Raw genomic sequence first — 24,497 nt, 5'->3', positions numbered from 1 at the left:
GTGATTAGCGCCTAGCGCTAATCGCGCATGGCTACGGGAAATAGGCCGAAATGGAAAGCCCCTCACCGCTCAGCCTCCAGGATGCCCGAAAGGCGCAAAACGACTAGAATTTCTTCGCGCAGCATTTAAAAAGGGGCAAAGACAATTCTGAAGGAAACAGAGGGCCGAGCAACGGCCATTAAATATTGATTTGACAATTTCATACACAACAAAAGAAAGAAGCGGCCCGATTCATTTGTCAAAGAGTATCAGAGGAAAGATGAAGCGACAAAGAGTATTAGTTGAATATTTTTAATGGAAACCTTCATTTCCCAAAGCAGCTTAACATTCAAGACTTCCATCAAAGTCAACGAAGCAGTTAAGGCCATTAAAAGGCTTATCTGGTCGGGATTAGTGCACATTAATGCCGTCGAACAACAGCATAAACCGACTTAGAAATAGAGATAAAAGACAAATCACAGTTATTATAGAAGCACTGCACCAAGCCACCGGGATAGACATTAACTCATTTTGGTACAGCTGCCTCAGCACAGCTCAAATATATTTTCTTGCATTTAATTTCTGGATAAGATTAGGTTAAAGTAATCATTTTCCTTCAGACCTGTTTAGGTCAGCTGTAATAGACAATTTTGGATAATTTTCCCTATTTATACCACCCTTTGTATTGTTTAAAGGGTTGGTTGATTGATAATCTTCATTAGAGACTCCTAACTCTATTATTTAGCTCCCTAAATCATTTCCCTATTCCCTAATATGCAAAAATATATAAAAATCCCAAAAAATAATAATACCCCCTTCCCGGCACTATAGCCATATTTTCCTAAGTCCGGGAAATAACAGTCCATCTGGGGCTGTTATTAGCCCATCCGTGTCCTAATAGGAGTTAGTCTGACATCTGGTCAAACTAATAACCTTTTTCCCCTAACCCTAAACCTACAAAACCCATGTTTCGCCCTTATCCTAAAGTCTTACCCACGAAATATTTGCCCTGCTCGTTTATAACCCCATAACCCACTTTCCTAATGTTTAAACCCCCCCGCCATACAATAAATTTATTAAACGCGCCGTGGGCCCCGTCCCTTATCCCTCCACCGCCTCATCCATTCCGCCAGCCGTCCGATCGCCCGCGCCCCAGATCAACGGTGGGCGGGCCTTTTCATCTCCGAAGCCGCCGATGGTTAGCGTCCAGGAGATGGGCGGTTTTCCCGCCGTAATCCCACCACGCGTCACCCTCTCGGTTGTGGCGGAGCCCCCTTTGCCAATACCGCTTTTGCCCAAAGGTGGTGCGCCCAAAAGCGAAAACTGCCTCCGCCTAGTGACGTCATCCTGCTACGTCATCAACCTGCGTCAGGCCTCCTGCCACCATACTGCCAAGTCATCACTGCCACATCACTGCCACCGTGTACTGCCATGTCACCCACCGTACTATTGACGTCACCCTGCCACGTCAACGCCGTACTGGGTCCCACCCGCTGACGTCATGCTGACGTCATCATAAAAAAAAGCGCGAAAGGCGCAAATCGCAGCCCAGGAAGCCCGGATTCAAAATCTGAGGCAGTTTCTCATGCGCGATTAGCGCCTAGCGCTAATCGCGCATGGCTACGGGAAATAGGCCGAAATGGAAAGCCCCTCACCGCTCGGCCTCCAGGATGCCCGAAAGGCGCAAAACGACCAGAATTTCTTCGCGCAGCATTTAAAAAGGGGCAAAGACAATTCTAAAGGAAACAGAGGGCCGAACAGCGGCCATTAAATATTGATTTGACAATTTCATACACAGCAAAAGAAAGAAGCGGCCCGATTCATTTGTCAAAGAGTATCAGAGGAAAGATGAAGCAGCAAAGAGTATTAGTTGAATATTTTTAATGGAAACCTTCATTTCCCAAAGCAGCTTAACATTCAAGACTTCCATCAAAGTTAGCGAAGCATTTAAGGCCATTAAAGGCTTATCTGGTCGGGATTAGTGCACATTAATTCCGCCGAACAGCAGCATAAACTGACTTAGAAATAGAGATAAAAGACAAATCACAATTATTATAGAAGCACTGCACCAAGCCACCGGGATAGACATTAACTCATTTTGGTACAGCTGCCTTAGCACAGCTCAAAGATATTTTCTTGCATTTAATTTCTGGATAAGATTAGGTTAAAGTAATCATTTTCCTTCAGACCTATTTAGGTCAGCTGTAATAGATAATTTTGGATAATTTTCCCTATTTATACCACCCTCTGTATTGTTTAAAGGGTTGGTTGATTGATAATCTTCATTAGAGACTCGCACTGTATACCTGACATGTTTTCTTTAATCAAAGACTGTTGAAAGCTTGGAGATCAGACTGGGTGCTGTGGATTAAATATTTTGAAGAAGTGAATGTGGAATTCTTGTGCTGCAACATGAATCAATAAGTGCCTCTTACCTCTGTTTTCATTGATATATGCTCATATCATACATGTATCACCATCTAAATAGCAGAAAGAAAGATTAGCTTAGAACTTGTTTAACTACACTCTATGCCCCATTTCTGCTGTTTCTTTATGTTTTCATCTCAACTGAATTAGTAATGAATATGAATTCCCTATGGCTCATGTTTACCCTAATTCATCCATGTTTGACAGTTATCTAGGGATTCTTAACTGCTCCTAGATAGTGCTCATTCACCCCTCTGTTAAGCTGAACGAGAGATTCTTAATTGCCTCTCATTCCTTAGCATTCATTCCATCCTTTAAACCTAAAACATTGTTTCATGTGCAGCTACCTTGCTCCATATTTCTCTCTTGTGACCAAGAAAACGCACCAGCAGTTCTACTCCTCGACTCCATGCCTAATGGTTTGAAACTCTCATACTATACCTGCCTCTTTACTTGAAAACATCAATCATCCCACCAAAATCAAAACAAAACCCCCTGAAACTCAATAACTAGCCTAAAATCATCTTCAACAAAGCTAAATCAGAAAGAGAGAGCCCTCTCTGATTGCAGGTGGGCTAGAACCTGCAGTCCAAAGATTGGTCTGTGGTTACCTCGGCCGTATCCTTTTTATGCTGACCAAAAGGACAACCTGAGTGATAACAGGTGGAACAACACCGTTACATTCCAATACAATGCCATACCTTGATCTCCACCTCATGTGACAACCCACTGCAAATCGTTAACCATTAAACGCGGCCACAAAACATTAAAATCAAATATACGCCAAAACATTTGTTACTGTCGACCATAGTTAACCTCTGCCATTCTAGATTTGATCGCGCCCATTATACCATAACCACCCATGGTTTACGCCAACGTATGATCGTTAACCAAACCCTCCTCGAATCACATGTCACTCTGCCACGGTTTGTAACAAATGGTATCAAAAAAACAAACACGCCCTATTTTGGATGGGCAACGATTCGAACCTCGACTTGGTGGCAACCTAAACTTAGTGCCTTGGCAATAGGCCAAACAACCTACATTGTTTACTCTTTCAACGCAATTGCATATAAACTCACTCATTTGCCCAGCGGACAAGCCTGGTAGTGGAGGAGCGATGGAACCATGAGAAAATCAGGCAGCAAAACCATGAGCCAAGGAATATGCAAGATGCCAAAAAGATTCCCTTAGAGTGCCAAAGGTGTTAGTGTCAGATTTTGACAAATTAATAGTCATTTTTGCACGTTTTTCTTTCCAGTGGTATAACTTTGTAGTTTTTTCCCCATCTAAGCAACAAAACTTTAGGTATCTAGCAACAAGGAATCTTTGGCAGAATTTCTTGGAATCTAAGAGATTCCCTTGGAGGTTGATTTTTATGAAGGAAAAATTATGCCAAATTTATAGTGATTTTTCATAGAATTTTATAGGGAGGGCAGTGGTCTGCTCAGAATCATCATCTGAGCAGTATATTTTTTCACCATCTTCAGAAAGGAATCTTTGGGGAAATCTTCAAGATTCCCAAGGGTCCATAATTTGGCAGTGTCAGAAAGGGGCAAACTTTATAATCGTTTGACACAATTTTGCGCCACGAATTCAGTAGTGATGTCTGTTACAACAACTGAGCTTTGCATTTTCTGGCCATCTCTAAGAGTGGAGGTAAATGATGCAGTTATGCCATGTTTTTCATCTGATTTTCTAAGATGATGTTCTTGTTGTTGATATACCTGGTTACCATTATATTTAGGATACTTGTATGCAAAGTCATGTGATATTTTATTAGCTTGCCATGCTGAAGGAGTGCCCATTTGAGTGAGAGTTCCTATAGGAGGACGTCTCATGGAGAGACATGCCACTCCTGTTGAGGGAATTTTCCCATATGAGCGAGAGTTCCTGAGAGTGTCTCATGGAGAGACATGCCACTCTAGTTGAGGGTAACCATCCTTGTAATGAAAAATAATATACCATGTACATCATCATCTTTTGCATCGTTTAATGAAGCGATGTCCCCACTCTTGACACCAGGGTCCGGAGACGTAACCCACACTGGGTGAACTCTGTTATCAATGTGTGTGTGTTCTTGATTTGATGGTTGTAATTATGTTTCATCTTCTTTATAGTATGAACATGTGGTTGTTCTATACTCTTTCATATGCAATTTTGCTAACATCATAGAAGTAAAAGATCTTGGTTAATTCTAGTAATTGAAGAGATCCAGATCAGGTATTAAGTATGCCCTCATTCTCATTTGTATATATATATATATATATATTTGTATCCTCAATGGATATATACATATTCCAAGTCTTCTAGAATGTTTAACCTGCTATAGCGAACCTTGTTCGTTACATCTTATCTAATTCCTAATTGAAATCCTATAATTCTCTAATCCAAACTTGCCTTAGTTATGTTGTCAATTAACTAGATCTAATTTGAACTCAATTAGCTATTAACTTGAATAACGCTAACCTTATAAAAGTTCCTCTCTCTCAGAATTCTAACTTCTTCAATCAAGGATTAATATACCAAGTCTTCATTCAAACCTCAATCTCTAACAATTAATACAATTGATTCCAATTATAATCTTATTTCTTATCAATTAACATGCAAGTCTAGGAAGAATTCTTCAACTCGAAAGAAAACAATAATAGATTAAACAAAAGTCACATAAATTAAGTGCTAGATCTAAATCAAAACCTTATAGAAATTAGAAACAAAAGCTATAGAAATATGGTACTTACAGAAATTCGATACTAAATTTCTAACTAAATCTAATTGGTAGCTTTGCCAAGATCAATGGTGGGCCCTTGCCACAACCTGTGTCTCTAGGTTAACTGTGGAAAATTAGATTATTCACATCACATCAACAATTAAGGAATAAAAGTTGAAGTATTATATTATAAGTCTTAAATAAAACCAGTGCATCACAATTTCCACAGTCAAATAAAAAAACACAAATATTCTAGCAAAAATATTATGTCTAAGCTTCTTTCCTCATACCTATGAGGTCTTATTTATACATCAAAACTATGGATAAATGGATAAAACCACATCCCCAAACTCAAAAAACGAATTTACAACTTTAGAGGAAAAATATTAGAAATCTGTTTTTTTTTGTAATTTTATACAAATTGGTGTTAAAGAACCAACGATATCTTCTAGACCATAATGTATTTTGGATATTTATTTCTATGAAGTATAATTTTCCACATTATAAACAAAAACCTCTCTTGTAATTTCCTCATTCAATTCAATGGCCTTGTAAATTGTGCATGAAGTTGATTGTTTGAATACTTTTGCCAATCTGGGTTTTGCATAAATTTTGTATAGAACTGCTTCGAAGAACCAGTTATAACTTTGAAACCATATTGAATTTTTGGAAATGGTTTGAGATCCAAGTGAATTTCTATGTTTTTCAAAAACTTGTTTTCCGGATTCTTGAGATTCACCACCATATGCACATGAATTGAGGCAAAATATGGTAGTTTCAAAACCGTTATATATTTTTGGTTGTAGCTTAAATCATGTGCTAGGATCCCACATGTGTGATTTGGGTATATTTCAAGGCATGTACCACCATATATAACACATGTGGCATCTAATATGTCATGCTTTAAGAAAGAAAAGCATATTTTATAATTTCGACATTTTTCCTCCTTTCGTGCATGCGCAAAAACTAGTACCGAACTGTCAGATTGGTACTGAGCTGGTAGAGAAATAGAAATTTTCAAATTCGAATATGATTATTGGCCACATAACCACATTATTAAACCATCATTGATAAAAAAAGAATAAAAAAAATACATGTTTAATCATTAAAGAGATATGAAATTCATCATAATTAACCATAGGGTAGAAGAGGTTCATTTAGCAAAAGTTGATAGTATAATGGCTACGAAAAGTATCATAAATGTGGGAATATGGCTCATGAATGGGGACTTTATATAATTAATGATATGACATATTCAGAGCCCAACATCTCCCCCATGTCTAAGACTGTGCATGCCCTCATGAAAACAAAATCCTCGCTTATGACATTGTTTCTTGGTGTTGGTGATTAAAGGTGAATTGTCATATCATCATAGACTTGATATGTTTCACAACAAGGTAGAAAAAATTGAGGAAAAACAAAATATGTACTAGGAAGGGATGATGGATGATATAGGGTAATGATGAGGATAATGGTTGTGGACTTGGAAACATTGTAAGATTATTATTTACTTTACGGTTCTTTTCTCAGATAAGCAAAAATGATGTCGCAACATGATTTTGTGAATGCTTTATGATGTATAAGGAGAATAAATTATAGATATTTCTTTGTATTCATGTGCCATAATACTTTTCTTTTCATTATTATGGTCTTACTAGAATATGCATTTATGGATTTAGAAATGGGGCAGGTGGGGAGAGAGGCGGAGGTTTAATGGTGGTTTAAGAAAGATAAAGATTGATGAAATCGGAAGTGGTTAATCATCAAATTTCCTTAAATTTTAATGAGTTAAATAGTATTAACATGTTTTACCTCCAGTATACCTTTTGAATTTTGATTTGTACCACAGACTGCAATGGAAGTTGTATGAAGTTGAAGATAAGGAAAAGTAAGGATGAAAGTCTACAATGATATAGAAGATATGGAGTTGATGAGTGCCAATATGATCTACTAAAGGAAGCTGAAGAAAATGAATTGAATATGTTGAAGAGGTACCAACGACCACTTCTCCCCCGTGTCTAAGAATTTCCATGCCCTCGTGCAAACAAAATCCTTGCTTATGACATTATTTCTTGGTGTTGGTGATTAAAGGTGAATTGTCATATCATCATAGGCTTGATATGTTTCACAACAAGGTAGCACAAATTAAGGACAAACAAAATATGGAATAGGAAGAGATGGTGGATGATATAGGGTAACGATGAGGATAAATGGTTGAAGACTTGGAAACTTTGTAAGATCATTATTCACTTTGTGGTTCTTTTCTTAGATAAGCAAAAATGACTTAGCAACATGATTTTGTGAATGTTTTATGATGTTCATTCTTATTGGATTGCTGGGATATGCATTGATGGATTTAGAAATTGGAGGGGGGATGGGGGGCAGTCAGGGAGCTTTAATGGTGGTTTAAGAAAGATAAATATTGATGAAATCAGAAGTGTTTAATCATCAAGTTTCCTTAAATTTTAATGGGTTAAAGTGTCTTAACATGTTTAACCTCAAGTATATCTTTTGAATTTTGATTTGTACCACAAGCTGCAATGGAAGTTGTATGAACCTAAAGATGAGGCAAAGGAAGGCTAAAAGTTTGGAATGATTTGGAAGAGATGGAGTTGATGAGTGCCAACATGATTTTCTAAAAGAAGCTAAAGAGAATGAATTGAAGATGTTGAAGAGGTCCCAACAACCACTCCCCCATGCCTAAGGTTTTACATGTCCTCATGCAAACAAGGTGAGGTACTGAAGAAGTGTGGAGGGTTGCTGAGGTGGCGAGCCTAAAAAACAAACAATGGAACTAATGAGATGAATATTGAACAACAATAAGTCATCTTTGATTTATTAAAATGATGCTAAACTAGCATCAATCATAAAATAAATTCCAAATCACTCGTTACATATGATTTCATTGATCCTTAATAGTTTTATGCTCAAGAAGATAAACCTTTAATAAATTTAAGAGTCTCTCCTTCTTTCTACAAAAGTAGGACAATTTTTATGATCACAATAAATGATGAACCAATGAAAAAATAGTTATTACTAACCAAATTCCAAATTCTTATAGTCATCCAAGTATTACAGATAAGCTTTACAGTTGATTTTTAGTAATTCACTATGACCATAGGCCCCACAAGTAATTAAATCTTAGATATAGTATGAAAAACCAATGTCAGAGGTGTCAAGGTTACCTTAAGGCCATTCTTTAGTAGCAAATTTATGGAGTTTGTTTTTCCCTTGACTTCATCCACACATGCTTCCTTTTGATTGTCACATTATAGAGTAACCATCATACGTGTAGAAAAAAAACCCTGGTTTGATTAACAATTCTTTAGGTAAAATGCCCCATTACCCGTGAGTGTCCATAGCCCTGATGGGTTTTCCTAGTGGTATCACAGGTCAGTACCTGCTTCCAGCAAGTGTCCATAGCCTCAATGGGTTAACCTCTTAAACCTATTTTACACTAAAGGATCTAGTCCCATGTTTCCTACCATTTTAGGTTTATGTTATGGATATTTCTTTTGCAATTGGTAGATGGGAGAGCGGCTTCAGAAAGCCCCTTAAAGGCATAGGATGATACCTTTCAAAGTGACTTTAATTACTTGCATAATGTCTTAGACACATAAGGTACTTATAGGTACTTAAAGGACATAGCATGAATGAGCCATTTTTAATGTGATATGGATGAGGCTAACCAAAGAATAGCCCAAAGACACCTAAAGTCCTACCAATCATAGTTTTCATGTATGCTTTCTATTTTTAAAGTAGTGTTCGACTATGAATAGAGATTTCAGTAACTCTTCTACAAGTCTTAATAAAGATGCTTAGATATCATGCTTTGGTGCTATGGTTATAGGATTCAAGTTGATTTTTCATTGGTATCATTATATGGACTCTTTAACTTGGTTTTAATCCCCTTAGTATGCTTTGGTAACTATATTTTGAGAAATTGTTTTGTATTTATAATCATAAATCTATATGCATAAGAAAAATGAAATTCCAAAACAAAAAGGATATATCAGCTATGAATAGTTTGGAATTATCATTCAATTCAACTTTTATGAAAAATGATTGCTTATTCAATTATCTTTGTGAAATATCGGTCTTAAAACAGATAAGTAATGGTAAAGCTTGAATGCATCATTTTTAACAACTTAAGGTAAAAGGAAAAATGCCATCAAATACTCTCCTAAGTGTTCCATTATATTCACAAAGATGTATTTTCTACTTTTGCAAATATTCTTCCAGTATTTAAGCATCCCAAATCAACAATATCCTTTAATCTTGCTTTGTCTTGAAAAATAGCAAATTGGTACCAAAATTATGGGTATTGATTAGCTGAAACAAGGTACTAGATAGTTGGTATGCAATATCAAATGATGTTGCAATGCAATAATTTCCAACTTCACATAAGATTCCAAACATAATGGTCGTAGATTACTTTATTGAAAAGAAAAACTAGAAACAAATCTAACTATCAAAAAGAAATAATAAGTGGGAAAGAAAAGTAATAGTTGAACCATGTTGTTGTTGGAAATAAGACTGAGTGGCAATCTTCATTAAAACAATATGCAACTGAAAGAGACCTCAATAGAATTATGCAATAGGAACATAGATCTCCCATTTTCAACTAGTTTTCTTTTTTTAATTGTTAACATTCCCACTTATGCAAAACAAATGAGAAAGATGTTGCACTATATTTTAAAACTAAAATAATTACTATATGCATCATTTATTTATTATCCTACTCTACATGAAAAAAAGAAATTCTTTTCTTCAAGTATAGGATTATTTCCAATGTAACAATGTGCGTAACAAGTATAAAAATGCATTCATACTCAAGTTTATAATATAGGTTTCAATGCATATCTGAGTATGAAAAACTAATTGTTTTGATGATGATGTCAAGAATTAATGAAGAAGGAAGGATTGATATCGTCTTATAGTTGCTTGAAACCAACTTTCAACAAAATCAAAATGTTCTTGTTTTACCTCTTTATTTAGCTCACTTGGCATATCCTCCTTTACCATGCCATGCAAATATTCTATTATTAAATGATTATCCTCTTGTGTTCTTAGAGGATCCACAATATGTAAGTAAAAGATTATTCAATCTTAGGTTCTAATGCTTTCTCTCTATTGGATACACTCCATGATACTTTCATTTCCTCAAAAAGTTTGCAAGATTAAAGATATTCATGTGGATGTGATTCATGGAGTTGTTGTTCTTCTATCGCTTTTGGGAAGGCAAATAATTTATTGGCTTCCATCATGATTTGTTCTCTTGAGAAGAAAAAATCCAAGTTGTTGCTAGGATTTGAGAGAGTTATTCCAAACCCTTGATCATCCTTGAATATTGCTTTGTTAGTTCTAAACCCATATCCTGCACATGGATTAGTGTATGGATTTCTTATTAAAAATCCTAAAAAGAATAAGAAAGAAACACACTTAAAACAAATGCAAGGAAACAACTCATGTACTCTAAGCGCCAACATGCTACTAGGACCCTGTTGTCATCAGTATATTTGTTCAAACAAGTTAGGATTCTCTTCTTTTCATGAATCAATATAAAGGAAAACACACTTGCAAATAAAAAAAAGGAAACAAAGAGGCTTTAAATCCTACCTTTTATTCTACGCATATGAAAAAGAAGGTAGAAAATCAATCAGAGATAACTAGACTTTGGATCACCCCCATCATAGTGGATGTGTGGCTCTTTACTCATGTCTTACCATACTTTCTCTGCCCTTTAGAAGCCCTGCAAATGTTACCACAAACATTAATCTACTAAAACTCAACCTACCAAAGCAAAATGTTACCTGGACCGTTTGCAACTCCTCGGCAATGATGCCAAATATGTTGGGGATTTTATACGTTTATATTAATTTCCTTTCACTTAAAAATGTCAATTGAGGTTTGTAAACTTAGAGCTGCAAAATATCACTAGTCTAGGCACACTTAACAAACCTATGTAGAATGCAATACTTTATTTTGAAAAGCTTCACCAATTTAATCTAATTGGTTTCTCTTAAACAACTATAATTTGATTCCATTATCTACATAGTACAGAATCAAGTACCATACTCTTATGTTTGTTCTAATTCCTAATTGAAAGCCATTCCAATCCTCTAATCCTCTAATCCAAACATGTCTTAGTTATGTTGTCAATTAACCATATCTAATATGAACTTAATTAGTTATTAACTTGAATAAGACTAAACTTATAAAAGTTCCTCCTGCTCAGAATTCTAACTTCTTCAACCAAGCATTAATATACCAAGTCTTCATTTAAACCTCAATCTCTAGCAATTAACACAATCAATTCCAATTCTAATCCTATTTATTATCAATTAACATGCAAGTCTAGGAAGCATTATTCAACTCGAAAGAAAACAATAATAGATTAAACAAAAGTCACAAAAATTAAGTGCTAGATCTAAATCAAAAGCATATAGTAATTAGAAATAAAAGCTACATAAATTTGGTACTTATAGAAAGCTACAGAAATTTGGTATTTACATAAATTCGATACTAATTTTTTAACTAAATCTAATTAATATAGCTTGGCTAGGATCAGTGGTGGACCCTTGCCACACCCTGTGTCAAGATAGGTTAACTTTAGAAAATTAGATTGTTTACAATACATCAACAATTAAGGAATAAAAGTTGAAGTATTATATTATAAGTCTTCAATAAAACCAGTACATCATAATTTCCACAGGCAAACGAAAGAACGCAAATGTTCTAGCAGAAATATTATGTCTAATCTTATTTCGTCAGACCTATGAGGTCTTATTTATACATCAAAACTATGGAGAAACGGATAAAACCACATCCCCAAACTCAGAAAATGAATTTGTAACTTTGGAGGAAAAATCTCATAAATCTGATTTTTTTGTAATTTTATACAAATGGGTGTTAAAGAACCAACCATATCTTCAAGACCATGATGTATTTTAGAGAGTTGTTTCTAGGAAGTCTAATTTTACATATTATAAACAAATACCTCTCTTGTAATTTCCCAATTCAATTGCATGGCTTCGTAAATCGTGCATGAAGTTGATTGTTTGAATACTTTTGCCAATCTAGGTTTTGCAGAAATTTTGTATAAAATTGCTTCGAAGAACTAGCTGTAACTTTGAAACCATATTGAATTTCAAACAATGGTTTGACATAAAAGTAAATTGTTATGCTTTTCAAAAACCCATTTTCCATATTCTTGAGATTTGTCACCATATGCACAAAAATCGAGGCAAAACATGGCAGTTTCAAAACGGTTACCTATTTTTTGTTGTAGCTTAAATCATGTGTTGGGATTCCACATGCATGATATGAGTATATTCCAAAGCATGTACCAACATTTTAAGTTCATGTGGAATCTAATATGTCATGCTTTGAGAAAGAAAAACATATTTTATAATTTTGACTTCTTTTCTCCATTCTTACAGGTGCAGAAACTAGTACTGAACTGCCAGATTGGTACTAAGCTGGTAGAGAAATACAAATTTTCATATTCAAACATCCTTCTTGGCCACATAACCACATTATTAATCCATCATTGATAAAACCATATTAAAGACATGTTTAATCATTAAAAAGATAAAAAATCCATCATAATTAACCACAGGGTAGAAGAGGTTCATTTAGCGGAAATTGATGGTATAATGGCTACTAAAAGTATAATAAATGCGGGAATATGGCTCATGAATGGGGACTTTATATAATGAATGATGTGACATATTCAGAGCCCAACAAGAGATAAGGTTACAAACAAGACGAATGGGCAACAGGAAAATCTCCCCACTGAAGAAGAAGACACAAGGGTCGAGCACAAGGCGATCATCTAGGAGAACTAAGAAGAATAAAGGAGGACTATCCATCACATCTCAAATCTCTTGCAAGTAGAATAATACCTGAAAAGACCCTACCTCCATTCAATAATGACTCTACACTTGAAGCATTCGTAGGAAGTTCACGCTTTCTACATTCTACAAGCAAAGGAAGCAAGAAGAAACACTTCATCAAAACATCAAGGAATACAAGGATGATCAATATCATCAAACAATCATCAAACAATCATCATCGAGGCATCTTCAATTATCAACATAATCAAGAAGGCATCAAGTTGAAGATATCATCTTCAAAGAAGCATCTTCATTTGACAACTAAGTATTCTATATTTTTATGACTTCTTTCTACAAGGAGAATAATAAATTGGTTGGGACCTCAAACTACCTAGCATGGAAGAAGAGAATTGATCTAATTCTCATGGATAATGAAGTTATTGAATATGTAAAGTGCTCCATCACCAAACCATATCAATAGCAAGCTCAAGCATCATCAAATTACATGAAAGGAGCAATAAGGACACAAAGGATCCTCATAGATTCGATCAAGGATTCTCTCATCCCTTATGTTGCAAAGTTAAAGACAACAAAGAAGATCTATGATAAATTGGTGGAGTTATTTTCTATAAGCACTGTAGGAAAAATCATATCTTTGAAAATTGAACTATACAAGATGAAAATCCCAAGGGAATAAGGGATAACTTCCTATTTCATGAAGGTATCCGAAATTAGAGACCAACTACAAGAGCTAGGAGAAGTAATGTCTGAACGAGAGATGATCACCATTGTTCTCAATGTACTATCTGATAAATGGGGAAACTTTGTGTCAAGCATCTATGGGAAAAAGTAAAACACTACATTCGATGATCTGTGGTCATTATGCAAAATTGAAGAATCTAGAGTAAAGGCAAAGAACGATGTTGGGACAAATGAACAAACTCAAGAAGGACAACAAGAAGAGAGAGGAAATAAATGAAGCTTGCAACCCATCATTCGTGGGTGGTACCATGGAAGAAAATATTTTCTCCTAGATGGTCCTCAGTCGACAGCCATCAACCCCTTTGTAGCCACAAAATAACTCAATGTGGCACTATCTCTACCACCTGAGCTTGCCAGGTGGTCCCTCGCCCATCTATTATGATCGTATGTTTGAAGGTGGGCCTCCTCACCCCGAAGGTATGACGTTTCATTGGTATAGTTGAGTAATTTTTTTACTTATCATGGACATTTTTGGGCATGGATTGGTGGGGGTATTTAGCAGAAAGAGTGGGCTAGGTCTGTACTCTTGTCTTCTCTACCCAATTTTTTGGTTAGCCTTGTATCCTAGTCTCATGGCATCCCCTTTACTGGCTATTAGATTTAGGGTTGGCACTACATGGGAAATCCTGAATTTGGTTGTGTGTTCTTGCTTCATGACACCATATACATCACTCCCCTCCACTCACTTTAACCCCATTTATCACTTTTCCCATCCGGGCCCACTTTTTTCCATTGGGTCCACAAAGGGTTAGCCTCGCCCCCTTGCCCACACCTTAGGTTGGGTCTCGAATGATACCCTAGTGGTTGATGCAACTAAAAAGAAAAATAAAAAGCATAATTTGGCCTTACAACAGAAAATATACCACAAAATACAAAAGATGGTTGGAACATACAAATTTAGCACATGGGAAAAACCAAGCATGAGCTCTACCCCTTATCTATGGCCATCACTCTGGTTCCTATGGGCCCTAGATGAGCCCCCTCCACATTAATGAACCCATGACTATCCCAACCTCTGGTGGGAAATGAACTACCCCACCTTAAAGGGGGTATCTATTGTTGTATCCCACACATCATGCTCTAATTCCTTGGAGCCTCGAGTAGTTAGGAAAAAAATCAATCAAAGACAAAAGGCATATGAAGAAGGGTGGAAAAACAAAGATTGGGGTGACTCATATACCCAAATGTGGGATTCACCTATTATAGCTACCCTCATACCATGGCATGTGGCTTGGAGCCTTCTCCTGATCCCCACTCCATTCCATCATTATATTGTGAAAATTATGAAATTGGAATCCTATTGCAGCGACTGATATTATTTCTTCTAACTGATAGGTTAGTTATTCAATTTATTCCTACGACAATATCAAAATAAGCACAATGCAACCTTCACAAATAAAAACTACGGAAATAAAATATCGCTAGAACTGAGAAATTCTAACACACACATAACATTGACATCGTTATTTTTGAACAATTGTGCTCGAAAAAACCCAACTTGGGAAAATCAGTGCAACAGTGAGGGTTTTATTATTATGCAGCAGAGAAAATTTAAGTATAATCTATGGATTCCCAACTGGTAATCCAAATAGCAAGAAAATATGGGAAAAAATATTTTAAGGGAATTACCCTTCTTCCGTAAGTAATCTTGGCACAACCTCCTTCAGAAAATTCGGCCTCCTAGACCCTATGCGTCAGCCTCTGTGCTGCTCTGTGCAAACCCTATGATTTCAAGCCTCCAACCTACCTTTGATGAAGTCATTATGCCTGTCTCTGATGAGGAAATTGCCTCTTCGACACTCTGGACCCTCTACCCAACCTCTGGAACTGAGAACAAATTTATCACCAGTAAATCTAACTGCTTAGCTAAAGTAATTGCGCAGTCCTTTGTGCTACCTCACTGGGAATAACTCGACCCTCTTGTTGTTGCCTCTTCGGATCTGGAAAACTTCCTCTAGATCACTGTCCCTACCCCTCACTATCTAAGCTGCCTCACTAAATCTGAACTCTCTGGCAAGTGATTGGTGCTACTCTCGAAAATCGAATTCTCCAAGTGACTTTGGTGCATTCTCCATCACCACATTGATCCCTTATTATATCTTCCTATTGGGACTCCAACGACCAACATTAAATCTTAATTGATGGCTCAGATCATTTCTGGATTGATCCATGTGAGTTTCTAGAGAATTCTCACCTTGAATTAATTAATTCTAATTAATTAATTGTATTCCCTAAGTTTAGACTTAGGAAATATTAAAAAAAATAGCTAATAATCTAATTGAGACACTTCTAGGTGGAATTTCCAAAAACGATTTCTAGGTTTTGGAGATCTTATCTATTCTAGTCTCTCCACCAAATTTCGTGGCTATAATACATCCGATGCTACAAAAACTAACACTCCCTCTTAGCGAAGAATGTGTTCTACTATTGCACATCCTACTACAACACCTTGTCTCTGTATCACCTCTTGTCACATTGTTGATGTCTAGCTATTGTGAATTCCTGTCACTACCCACCAACCACTATGAAACTCTGATGTTTCATCTATGTTGTTGTTGACCCTGCTATAATGCTACCAACACTACATCTGCACTACAATTGCAAATGCTACAATTGCAACATCTGCAACTAAAAAGCATCCAAAATACTAAATCAATTGTGTTCAGTATGATGCACCTGTCTCTCGAGTCTTGACTGCTACTAGCCTTTGCACTGTCTATGAAGAATTTGCATTGTTGCTGACTCTGCACTATGCCACTCTGCATTGCGTTGTCTAGCATATGCCTGCAACTAGTCTGTAATTGTCACTTTGGAATTCTGATTGCATCAACCACCCGATCCATATTGCTACTAAATATTGTGGGCCCCCATAGCCAAGTAATGATCCATGAGGTGGACTCCTCAAGAACCCTGCCAAAACTCTGTATCTTTCTAGGACTACAAATCCAAGTCACCTCACCTTACTCCTAGAGGTATAGATGTCAACGTCGCGAAGTCCTCCTCCAACCTGGAGGACAACTTATCGATCTCGGTTGATGCTTCCTGTTGGTCCTGCTTCTCTGACTTGTCCTTCTTCCTGAGAGGACACTACGTGTTGTAGTGACCAAGCTCACCACATATGAAGCATTTTACCTTTGATAGGTCCTTATTATTTTTTCTTTGCTCCCCTTGCCCTTGACTGGGACCCTTAGATGCGATGACCATATTCTTCTCTTCCTTCATCACCTTCGATCTGTTGTTACTATTCCCACTGATGGAGCTCTTCAACAAAGATCGTCTCAACTCTTCTTGTTACAAATCGGCCTGCATTTTTTCTCATCCTAGTAGCGTGTCTCTACACAATATACTTTGGATGAAGACCATCCAATTCTTTGAGACACTATTGAGTGAAAATCGTACTAGCTATGAAGGTTGAGACATTGCCCCAACAACTCAAAGTTGGTCAAGGACTTCATGAATCCTGATAAGGAAGGGATCTATGCCTTCCCCCTTCTGCATCCTAATGCATCTCAGCTTCTCCTCTAGGAACATCTTATGATGGTCGGAGGCACCCCGGTATAACGTGGAGAGAGCATACCACATCTCTTTGGTCATTCCCTTGGCCACTATATGTGAGACTATATGGTCCTGGACACCATCTAGGATCAACCGCTTCTCCCGTGCCATCTCCTTCCTATATTTCTTGAGTTGGTCTACATCTAGAGGAACTGCCAATACATTATCAATGTAATCTTTCAAGCCATATTCATCTAGAAGGAAGGGCATCCTAGGCTTCCAGATGGCATAGTTGGAAGCTCCATACAACCTATCCTGATCTCTAAGCCCTGTAGTGGCTATCTTTGAAATTGTTGAAAAATCCCTCTTTCCCTATGCATTCCTGCTGCTTTGTTATTCACACTCCCTTCTAGAATGTGCAGATATGCTAGCTACTATTGCCAATCTGCAACATGAAATTCAAACTTCTGAGACTCAAAGTTCCCTGAGGAAAATTTTCCCTCTGCTATGTGTGTTTTTTTCTTCCACCTGACACAAATTTTTCTTCTACAACCTGCAGCAAAACACTCTGCGTCCAACCGGGAATCTGCTCAAGGAAAATCTGAGTTGTAGTTTCTCCCTCTGACGTTGGAATTACAATCCCAGGAAATTCAACTTTTTGCACTCCTACGACTAAAATCAAGTTTTTCTGCCCCAACAATTTGGCCTTTCTATCTGGATACTACATTTCCTTTGAGAATTTCAACTTGCTGCTCCCTTTGAGTAGCGAAATTATTTCCTTTCACTTATGTGCTTCCAGCTGACTAGTTACGCTCTAAGACCATGTGAAAATTCTGAAACTGGAATCCTATTGCATCAACTGGTATTATTTCTTCTAACTGATAAATTAATTATTCAATTTATTGCTATGGAAACATCGAAATAAACACACCGCAACCTTCACAAATAAAAGCTGCAGAAATAAAATAGCATTGGAACTAAGAAATGCTAGCACACACATAAAATTGACACCATTATTTTTGGACAATTGTCCTTGGAAAAACCCAACTTTGGAAATCCAGTGCAACAATGAGGGTTTTATTATTACACGGCAGTGAAAATATGAGTACAATCTATGGATGCCCAACTCGTAATCCAAACAACAAGAAAATATGGGCAAAATTATCTTAAGAGAATTACCCTTCTTCCACAAGAACTCCTGACGCAACTTCCTTTAGTCAACTCAATCTCCTAGACCCTCTGCATCAGCCTTTGTGCTACTCTGTGCAGACCCTATGACATCAAGCCTCCAACCTACCTCTTATTAAGTCATGTTTCCTATCTCTGCTGAGAAAATTTCCTCTCTAGCACTCTCAACCCTCTGCTCGACCTCTGGAACTGAGAACGAATTTCTCTCCAGTGAATCAAACTGCTTCTTTGAATCAACTATGTATCCTATGCGGTGCCTCACTAGGAATAACTCGACCCTCTTTCTGTTGCCTCTCTAGATCTGGAAAACTTCCTCTAGATCACTGTCCCTACCCCTCACTATCTTTGTTGCCTCACTAAAGCTCAAACTCTTTAGCAAGTGACTGCTGCTACTCTGGAAAATTGAATTCTCCAAGTGACTCTGGTGCACTCTCCATCACCACATCGATCCCTTCTTATATCTTCGTATTGAGACTCTAACGACCAATATTAAATCTTAATAGATGGCTCAAAGCATTTTTGGACCGATCCGTGTGAGTTTCTAGAGAATTCTCACCTTGAATTAATTAATTATGATTAATTAATCATATCCCCTAATTTTAGACTTAGGAAATATTTAAAAATCGGCTAATAATCTAACCGAGACACTTCTAAGTGGAATTTCCGCAAATTATTTAAGGGTTTTGGATATCTCATGTAGTCTAGCCTCTCCATCAAATTTCATGGCTAGAGCACATCCCATGCTACAAAAACTAGCATATATCATATGCCACCTACCACTTGATGGATGTACCATGGATATGTCACCCCCTTTAAAGGTTGAAACCACCTAATAAGGTCCTTGGTTAACCCCCTTATTGAGCTTGGAGACACTTGTACATGCCAAAGCCCACTATGGAAGGTATGTCATTATGAATTGTACACTTGTGTTTCATGATTTGTAAGTTCTTTTATTTGATTACTCTAATGATTTGTTGCACTAGAAGGAAATGGAACGCATTGGACCTTATGCAGAATTCTAGATGGGTCTCCGTTTAGGATTTTGGTCTCTCTATACAGGGTCCAAGCCCTCTAGAGGGCCACAGTGGCACTTGTAGGGTGACCTAGAGAGCCATGGGTCTCGACCATAGCAGAGAGCACTTCATGGATCCCCATCACCATTCAGTGATTGCTTGTGTTCCACCTTTTGGATGAGGATCATGCACCTGGATCACCATGCCAAGCTAGCTTCACACTTGTACCACACACTTGGCAGAGGTTCGAGGGTCCAGATGAGGATGTGTCTCACCGCGAGAGATAAAGGGAGGGATTATGTCATCATCCTAGCCCTTACATATGGCTTATAGGCATTATTGATCCACTCAGAGACACATGACGATGTCATTGTGCCCCCACACCCACTTGGGGACACCACATATTACTTGCTTGGATATCAAGGGGCCTGTTAGCTTAAACGACCCAAAATTGGATCCATATATGTCCTAAAAAGTCTCCAAATTTTCTTAGAAGCATGCCAATGGATCCATTAATGCACTTGAAATTTTCAGTTTTGGCTCAAAGATCATCTAATGATCAAAATCAGTGCAAGAGGAAAGCCCTTGGAAGGGAAGAAATGCACTATCGGGAGGCTCAAAACACTCTAAAAACATGAAAAGAAAAGCATTATTGTAGGCTTAAACTGGGCATTGCACAACCACCGTTAGATCTGGCCGATCAATGGCCAAGATCTAGGCGGAAAATCGCATATCGACCAGGCAGAGGTGACAGGCTTAAAGTGGGGGCATGACACTGTCGATCAATAATCGCTGATGATCGGATCGGCAGGTCGCATCGGTGGGGAGCTATGTTATATACATATATAAGGCTCGGGGAATGATCGATCAGCAATTGCGATCAGATTGCATTGCTATATCGCATCGACGTACTACCATGGGGTGGGACCTCCACACATACATACGGGTGACCCGAAGAGCTGGACCCAACGGCATTATAGCTGGGAATGTGTATATTTTGAAATCTGCGGAGGGCCATTTTCAATGGTTTTTGGTGTATTTTCGTTGTATAAACAAAATAAAAAGGGAAGCTAGGTTTGCGATATGCGATGAGACCCGGACTCGAAAGGGTCTGGGAAGCAAAATATATAATATGTGAGATTCGCACCAAAGCTATTTCGCATACATTTTTGTGTTTTTAACACATTTCAAAATATAAAGGGAAGACTATGGATAGGGTCGAATGCGACTTGCGATGGCGACAAGGCTGGATCCAATGGATAATTAAATCATATTTTAGGACTTTTGAAGTCCGGAATGAACAATAAGGGGCGGGAATTCTCAGAATTGCTGTGCTTTCTGTTAATAATAGAAAGCAGTCACTATCCACATTTTAAAGAGATTACTTAGGCTTGAAGAACCATTTCACCATAGAGTAAGGGCCGAATCCACGACAAAGCGGTCATGGAGCCACAGCGCACCACACAGCCAAATCAAACAAGATCAAGGAACGCCAACAGCACAGACAGTGCAACAACCATCCTAACAAACATTATGGGACATCTCTGGCACGAGAGAGCTCCCAGGCATCACAGCAAGCTGCCCAAAATATCTGAATATGGTTAGTCTTCTGTCAGAAGAAGAAACCTCCGAACCATGCTGCCTATTGAGGGAATCAATCAGTTGAAGAGACAGAAGGATAGATTAAGACCCCTGAAGCCTCAAAAGGCTCAAGAGCATTGTAAACAGGCTATAAATAGCTGTTAGTAAGATGTAACAAGGGTTCAACTTCTGGAGATTATTCCTCCTCTGTTCCTTCAAGATTCTTATCTTCATTCTAGAAATATAAGTTTCTTTTACCATTATATGTTCAACATCCATTCTCTTTGTTGTTCTATGCTTTCACTTGAACAATTTTGTTCATGTTTCCTTTGTGTCTAAGACCAGATAACTATTATCTTATCTATGCTTTGATAACTTAGAATTGCAAGCTTCTTTGTTTCTTGTAGCTAACCATTCATATGTGGTCATATATGCATCTGCTAGTACAGTCAGTATTCACTTTTGCTGCCTGTAGCTAGTCATTCAGGTACGTTTATATATGCAATCTGCTGATACAATTAGTATTCTCCATCTATCCATTAAATCTATAAACTATTGAGCATTAGTTGTTTAAAGCCTTGTGTTGTTGAGGGTGTTCATGCACGCCTTGAGTGGGAATAGAGCTGAAATGGTCATCTAACTTGATCTAAACCATCATCCATTCCAATATTTCTGAGAACAATATTGAAGATTATATGTTACCAGGCATCTCCAAGCTACAACCTAGGAGAGTTTCCTGGAGTGCTAACATAATTGGCATCGTTGCTGGGGAGAGGAAATTGAAGGTCAGCTTCCCAGGGAAACGACACAAATCCAGCTTTGATGATAGACAAAGTCTGGGCACTTTTATGGTTGTAATCATATATCTGGAAACTCTACTGGAGGCTGAACCTCTTGGCGACTTCACTTCATAGTTCTAGCTTAATTTGTGAGGCATACTTGGAGAAATCCTCAAAAACTACAAGCTAATCCAGTGCCTGATCCTGAAAAAATCATCAAAGAGAGAAAGGTATTGTAGAAAGGAGAATCAGTTTCAGGTAAACCTAAACAATCTTCTATATCTCTTCAAGAAAGGCTTGTAATAGAAAAAATACATGTTGAGAGTATAGCATCTAATATTGGCAGTGAAGAAAAACTCTTAGAGATTCAAAAAGCTCCTTATTCATTAGGTTCTCCTTTTTCTTTAAGCCCTAAGGAAACCTCACCTCCTATCCATCAGAATCCTTTAGTCCTGTCAGCCACCCCTCAGCCCTCTATCATTCAGACTACCAGTACTCTTTTAGCTACCACAGCTACCACAGCTATCGCAGGTCCACAAGCACCTACCAAAATGGAAAGAATCATAGCCGCTAGGTATGGGCCTCTAATACTGCCCACTCCTTTAAATGCCATGCCTACTGGAGAATATTAGAAATATAGGCCTAAATTCACTGGCACTGAAGGTGTTACTATTGAAGAACACCTTGAGTCATTCTATAGCTATGCTGATAATCTGGACATTCGTGAAGATGATGTGTGGATGAGAGTTTTTGTCCAAAGGCTAGATGGAGAGGCTAGAAAATGGTTCAGAGAACTAACCCCAAGATCTATAGCAGATATTGAAGCTTTAGATGATGCATTCCTAAAGCATTTGGAGGATAAGAAGGATCTCCTCTACTACCTCACTGAGTTTGGTAACTTAAAGGGGGAAAATGGTGAGTTGTTGTCTGATTTTAATAAGAGATTTAACCGTATGTACAGCAAGATACCAGCTGAAGTAAAACCCACCACTACCTCTCCTAAACTCACCTATGCCAGTGCTTTTGACTTTGACTTCTGCCTACTGTTGAGAGAGAGGTGATGTGCTACTTTGGCTGACATGCAGGATGCAACCTTGGAAGTGGAATCAAACATCATGGCCACAGAGAAGCTCAAGGGAAATGTTGATAGAAGAAGGCAGAGGGGCGAGTCTTCATCATCCTCTGATCCTAAGATAGATAAAATGATCAAGTCATTAGCCTTCGAAATCTCCAAATTAAAGGTTAAGCAACACCCAGGGAAAGGAAGAGTGCCTAATACCTTTTCTCCTAGAAATCCAAATCCAAATCCATATAGAAGAGCTAATGAGCAGTTGTAGATTTTGCAAAGAAACAAAGATGCAAATGAAGACCAAAGGGTGAGGGATCCTTTTCAAAATACAGTCATGGAAGAAGATCAGTTTGAAGAAGAGGATGAGATCCATTGTCTGGAAGACAAAGGAAATGATTCCTTTTTGACCTCAGCTGCCTATGAAAAGTCATCATGCAATGACAAGATCAGCCAAGAATGGGATGGTAAAGCTATTCTACAAATTGTAGATCAGCAAAGATATAATTTGAGGTCAAAGATAAATAATGCCAAGGAAACTCTTGTTCAAAGAGCTGATGTCCTTGCAGCATAGCAAGCTAATAAGCAAAAACAACCGGCAGATGATCCCATCATCCTCCAAGCTCTAGCTCATGAAGTAAGAGATCTTGAAAAGTCTCCTTCTCCTTTCAATTTTCAATCAGAAATTCAGAAGCTAAAGATACCCATGCCTTTGATTGAACTATTGAAGAATGAGTCCTTCAAAAGATCCATCCTCGAGGCCCTTGAGCCTAAAGCCATCCAGGCCTCCACCGACCATGTGAATCTCCAAGATGACAAACCAGCTGCTATTCTCAACCCAATGATTGAAAATTGTGAAGACAACTCCCCATCATTCTATGTCTCTTTGAATATTCATGATAAAATCATTCACAACTGCCTTTTGGATACTGGAGCCAACCACAATCTAATGCCCAAGGCTGTCATGGATGAGCTGGGTCTGGAAATTACCAAGCCTTATCATGACCTATTCTCTTTTGACTCTAGAAAAATGAAATGTTTGGGATTAATCAAAGACCTAGCCATCACTTTGTCTCAGCCACCCATGAAAAGCATGATGATGGATATTGTGGTAGAAGATGTACTCCCCAAGTTTTGCATGTTACTTTCCAGAGATTGGATCAAGAGACTAGGTGGATCATTACAAAATGATCTGTCGTATGCTACTGTCCTAGTTTTCGGAGGTGAGAGCAAGAGATTATATAGAGAGGCGCAGTTGGCTTATATCATCAGCGATGAGAAGAATCCCACTAATCATCCCATTTACGCTGTTGACACTGATTTTGGAGCATGCATTCTTCATATTGAATAATCTCAGTTGGCCTCCATGCAGCTCAAGAAACCAGTTTTCCAGATTGCAGAGGAAGAAAACCCACAGATTTGGGAATTGTTTTTTGATGGGGCTTGCTCTAAAGAAGCTGCAGGGGTAAGCATAGTCCTTATGTTCCCGACACGGGAATATATTCATTTATCTTTCAAGTTGACCTTTCAGGTCACAAACAACATCGCAGAGAACGAAGCTTTGATTATGGGCTTGAGCGCTGCTAAAGAAATGGGTATCAAAGGCCTGAAAGTGTTTGGAGACACAGACCTCATTATTCAGTAAGTAAATAAAACTTT

This window comes from Pinus tabuliformis, chromosome X, assembly GCF_031772625.1.
Source record: "Pinus tabuliformis cultivar Carrire ecotype Pingquan chromosome X, CPIR1, whole genome shotgun sequence".
In the NCBI taxonomy this organism is placed as follows: Eukaryota; Viridiplantae; Streptophyta; class Pinopsida; order Pinales; family Pinaceae; genus Pinus; species Pinus tabuliformis.
This window is presented reverse-complemented; position numbering follows the sequence as displayed.